General features: G+C 34.1%; 1 pseudogene; it reads left to right on the forward strand.

Moving 5' to 3' along the window:
• Positions 1–3,532: 3,532 nt before the first annotated feature.
• On the forward strand, positions 3,533–4,036 carry LOC114903882 (annotated as a pseudogene).
• Positions 4,037–6,111: the final 2,075 nt, after the last annotated feature.

The following is a 6,111-nucleotide window of genomic DNA, read 5'->3' on the forward strand; positions in this document are numbered from 1 at the left end:
CCCTTTTAAATTATATTCAAGATCAACTTATGGTTTTTAGCTTTTCATAAAATTATACTTATTGATTTATATAAAATGTTTAGCCTATCTTACCTCTCTACAGTTTTTGACAGTATTGTCCATATGCTGAGTTTTACAACATGTTCTCCCTTGGCTTCTGCAATTCATTTCTTCTGGTAGCGGCTGATTCTCCTGCTACATTTCTTATGTCCCTGCCTTTGCAGGTCATCCTCGTGTACCCACACATTAAATGATGGACTTCCTAGCCATTTTTAATTTGATTACTTTTTATTTTTACTTTAACTGTTAAACTCAACAAATCTTTAATGGCATATTATTAACTCTAATAATTTTATTTTTTATTTCAAAGCTGGGCACTCTTGAATCAGTATCTCTTTCTCTAAACTATACTGAATTTCAGAATGACATTATTGAAAGTTCACACAAACATTTCCATATAGAATTCCCATTTAGAATTACTTTAATTCAAACTTTTATTGAGTTCATGATTTACCCTTCCAAGATATAATGTAATAAAAGTAAATTCTCTTGTCAACAAGCTCCACTTATTCTCTTCTCCTTTTTTCTTATCATAGTCCAACTTCATTGACATTTTTATAGTTGTTTTCTCAAATCTATTAGTTAACTTGCTCTTGAATATAGATTCCCCCCTGTACTACACTGCCACTGTTTAAATCATCACTGATTAGCCTTTACTTGAACTAATCCAAGAGAATTATCAGATCTCTTTACCAATAATCTCTCTCCACACTGGCTTACCATGTACTGTATGGCCAGATTTCTTCTTGAAAGAAAACAACAACAAAAAAAACTAGAGGTGTGTATACCAACCAGGTTTAACTTATATGATTATCTGTGCCATAAAAGATAGCATAAATTCTTTAGCTTAATCAAGAGACCCTACATAATCTCTCTCCTAACTTACTCCCATGCGTCACACACCCTGCCCTCTTTTATATCTTGTGATCGTCAAAAATGTTTCTGAGATATAAAAAACTCTTTAATGACTCAGTGTTTCTGGTCTCTCTTACTGAATGGATTTCTTGATTTCACTTTCAACTTGGAAAATTTTTGCATGTCCAAAATTCTTATTGAAATGTTTTTCCTTCTGTTATTTCCAAAAACATATTAAGTTTTTATATTCTTTACAACATTGCATTTTATTCTTCTTGTCTCCTGAGAAACCTGATTGAAAATCAAGATATGCTTCTTGAATGATTTAGATTGGGCATGTCAGCAGAACTAATGGGATAAATTTTGCAGGAAGTTTATATGAGGACTGGTATGAGGACCTTGGACCTTGTGAAATGTAAATTTATTTGAAAAGAAAGAGTTCCACACATTTAGAGTACTACACTGTATCTTTTTCAAATCGCACGTTAACTTCAGACCATTGCTATGAGTTAAGGATCTGTGCTGCAGAAAACAAAGATGACCTGTCTGTTTGGAACATTCTTTAGTTACATCTGTCCTCCAGTTCTGTATTTTGGAAGTATGTTCCTTATTGCCTCCAGTTTATTTCCCAATTTCCTTTATCACTTATCCTTAGGCAAATTGTTTCTCTTGACAGTCTTTGCTTATCTAAATATTATTAATAATAAAGACAGCACAGCATGAAGTGCATCCATTGATAGGTTAGTAGACAAGAGAAATATAATGAATAAAAGTTAGGTAAGTGGTAAAAATAAGACACATGGAACTTTTATATAATAAAACAATCAGATAAATACTACTCTCTATCATAAAACAGAGAGTATGACTCTTAAGAAAATAAAGGCAATGAAAAATATTTGATAACGGAGAAGAGAGAATATATTAGGAAGTAATAAATGTTTTCACTTTTGTAAAGGATACCTAAATTTTAAATAACGATATAAAATAAGTGAAACAAATTAAAAGCAATAAGGATTAGAAAGGATACATCTTAAAAGTGAGTTAAGGAAAGAAATGTCACTTTTGAAAAATCATGTTAATTTGCAGTAGATAATGAATGAATGAATGAAACCCAAGAGATGGTAATATATAAAGATGTTAGGCAAAGGTGATACAACTTAAGACATAAGTGAAGCTCCTGAAAATTATTAACACTACAAAAGAGTAGTTATAGTCATTAGATTAAAATTTGAATCTCCAGATCAAATGGCATACTGATGAAAGAGGAATTGATAGAGGGCTGTAAATATTTACTATATCCTTATATAGTATTGAAGTAGTAGAGTAAAATAATGTATTCTATGGAAATTTGGGATGGGCAGGGAGGCCCCTGCTTTCAGTTATCACCAAGATAAAGTTTTATGGGTATTCAGGTGAAGACACATTACAAAAAATACAGGAAAAAATCTAGTTTGTCTCAGTACTTCGCACTAAAACATTCAGCATAAGATGACTGAGGAGCATTGTCTTACAAATCTTAAGAGAGAATAAGCATAAACCAAGATTTTTTTTTTGGCCTCACCAAGTTCTCATTCAAATATAAAGACAAAAAAATCTCAAACACATAATGTGCTTGGACATGACAGCATCCAAGCACTCCTGACAAAAGTTGAAATTTTTAAAATTCAGCCAACTGATGTAATATAAATTAAAATAAATCAGGGATGATAAAACTATGGTATGAAAGGACTTTCAGTAAGCATTGAATACATTTAAATATATAACAGAATGGAGTATGATATGTCCTATCAATGGGAAACTAGTTAAATGAAATATGGCAAAATGAAATATTATGCAGCCTTTACAACAGTAAAATAAATTTTTTCTCACCAGTATGGAAAGATATGCAGGATGAATTGCTAAGCAAAATTTCCTCTTTCTATAACCTATGAGTGTGGGTGTTTGAAATTCCACCATATGTAAATGATCTTTATAAGCATTTGTATTAAAGTGACATAATCTACTCACTGAAACAGAAAGTGGATAAGGAACAAAACAGAACAGAACTTTATGATTTTCTGTGTAAATGACCAAAGATAGGTATTTGAGATCAACAGAAGGGTGATTCTCTACATGGTCATTCAGAGAGGCAGGCTATCGCAGTCTTTACCTTCCTCGATGTATATTCTCCATGGTCAACGTAAGCATTTCTACCCTAACCTGGAAGAAGAAAAATAGCAAAGAGGACACCAAATGGTTTTACGGTCTGTGGCCTGAAAGTGACACACAACACTTCCAGTACAATTTCTTGATAGTAATCGGTCATGTGGCTACACATACCTGTAACAGAGGCTGGAATGTATGTGCAAGAAGTGGAGAACACAGCAGAATATGTCAGTTTCTTCCATAGCACTCAGGATAAGTAAATGAGGAAATAGCTTGAGGGTTAAAATATTGAGATATTGAAATCTGATCAAAATATGTTTATCAGCTTTCCTTTTTAAGGTTAGAGGGGAAGAGAATATTAAGGCCTAAAGATGCGTGAGGAGTGCTGTTCTGGGAGATGTGACAGAACACATGAGAAGGAAAAGTTGAATAGAGAGTTCAATTAAAATTTTACCTATTCTGGGTTTTGCTGATGCTGTTGCTGCCACCGGGAGACATACCAGCCTTAGTCAACCTCACCGTAATTTTTCTACATCGCCATCAACAATGAGTCCCTGGACAGTGTCGCCTTTGAGCTTTTTGAAGACAAAGTTCCAAAGACAGCAGAAAGCTTTTGTGCTCTTAGCACTGGGAAGAAAGGTTATCAGGATTCCTGCTTTCACAGAATTATTCTGGGGTCTATGTGCCCGGGTGGAGACTTCCTATGCCTTAATGGCACTGGCGGCAAGTCCATCTATGGGGAAAAGTTTGATGAGGAGAGCTTCATCTTGAAGCACACGGGTCCTGGTATCTTGCCCGTGGCAAATTCTGGGCCCAACACAAACAGTTCCAACTTTGTATTTGCATTGCCAAGACTGAGGGGTTGGTCTTTGTCAAGATAAAAGAGTTTATAAATGATTTAGAAGCCATGGAGCACTTTGGGTCCAGGAATGGCAAGACCAGCAAGATCACCATTGCCCACTGTGAACAACTGTAATAAATTTAACTTAGGTTTTATCTCAATCACCAGACCATTTCTCTTGTAGTTCAGGAGAATACCCCTCCACCTCCATCTGCTCTCATTATCCTATAACTTTTGTGCTCTTGCTACTGTTCCTTGGGTTCCATATTTTCTTTATCCTCCTCCAAGTCTAGCTAGGTTGAAGAGTTAAGTTTATGATTATAAAATAAAAACTAAACAGCAAATTAAAAAGTCTTACCTATTCTGCAGTTTTATCCAAATCTGATCAAAGAATAAAAGTATCTTTCAAATACCTTATACCATTTAATATATGCAGCTTTGTGAATGAGCTCAATCATTTGACTATATGAGGCAGGGAGTTGCTTGATCCTTTGCATAGTACAAACAAAAATTCTGAAATAAAGACATTGAAATTTATCCAAATCTGTGTTGATATTCAAATGCTAAAACTCTTTTTATTTATACTTGATTTTCCTCTTGTGAATGGGTTTTTCAAGTACAGTGTTTAAATATCAGGTCTGATCCCTCACTAAACTGGAACTTATCCTGTAGGGAAATAATTCTTTCTCTTCAGCTCTCCTTATGGTAGGCTATTGTCATTGCAGTCAGTATACTTGATGCTTAAAGTCCTCATTTCCTTACTCCTTTCTTTGTCAATTATTTTACATATCCGTGAAACTAAAATTGTTGAATAAGATAGTTTTGGGCCCTATATGTTTAAATATAAGAAACCTTTTCTGAAAAATATGGTTTAAGGTACACCACCAACTTGAGATTTAACAAAAACATTAATGCATTTTACATTTTATCATGTTTATTACTGTCTTGCACCTTATTTACAATAAAAAATACAGAGTTGTGGAGATATCTATTAAGGGATTTCATGAGAAATGACTTCATTTTCACTATGAGACTAAATGTAGGCAGCAGCACAGTGTTGTTCAGGATAAATGACTGTTTGATAGGCTGATTATACCAGGAGGAATAACCTTCTCTGTAGTGCACAAAGATTCTCAGGCTCAGAAATCCAGCCAAGTACAAGTAGGAATATCCCTGAGAGACCTTTTCTGGCAGTGGGTGAGAGCTTTTTCCTTTAGGACGTTCAGAGGTCAGTGCTTACAATTTCGCCAGTAACCAATGTCTATTTAAAGTGTCTCTTGTTAGCGAAATGATGGTGATACAGATTCTCCTCAAATTTAATTCCAAAAGATAGGAAGCGCTGTCAAGAACAAGTAAAAAAGAATAAGGCAAATGTACATGACAGTGTAAAACTAAGCACAGGTTCTTCTACTATATACTTATAAAGGCTTCACAAATAAAAATGTATATGGTAGTCAAGTAGAAATCAGACCACGGAGCTTAAAACTAAAAATATCCTGTGTGCTGAGAATCATCTCCGCCCTTTCATTTCTAGAAGTTGTCATCCATGTGGCATAACTTTGAAGGATTATTTTTCAAGTCTCTCTCTTTGTTCTCTTAATTTCAGAGTTTGGGATACTGATGGGTAGAACTGGTGATGAGTAAGAGAATGCATATAGTGCAAACTTAGGGACAATAAACTTTTATATAATAATAATGATATTCAAAAATTTTACTCTTCCCAAGATTCACATGTACATGTAATCCCGCATCATTTTTAGAGTCACTTAGCTTACTTTTACACCTTGGGAAACTCTGGAATAAACAGGACATTTTTTCTGAAACTTATTAGAAGATGTTTATGTGCATTTTGGGAGCTAAAGATCAGGGAGAGGGCTAGGTAAGGAGTTAAGTGAATTTGGAACTGTTTTTAAATCACTCTAGGTATAGTAGTGAATTCAAAGGTTATACTGCAGAAAATTTAGACAGTCTATTCAGGAAATGTGAAAAGGCTGTTTTAGTTGAGGACTCCATTTTTCTTACTGCTACACAGGTGACATATGCATTATTTATGCATAAAACACAGAGCTACCTTTTAATTTTTAAGTGAATCATAACTGGAAAAATTTTAATGAATAAAAATATGTGTGCCTGTGGCAGAGTCTCTAAAATCATTAATAAAAGTCATTTTGAATTGAATGTAGTTATCTGCTGTACTTGATAGAATAGCA

Source organism: Monodon monoceros, unplaced genomic scaffold, assembly GCF_005190385.1.
Source record: "Monodon monoceros isolate NGI ecotype Baffin Bay Population unplaced genomic scaffold, NGI_Narwhal_1 Super_Scaffold_21, whole genome shotgun sequence".
Taxonomy (NCBI): Eukaryota; Metazoa; Chordata; class Mammalia; order Artiodactyla; family Monodontidae; genus Monodon; species Monodon monoceros.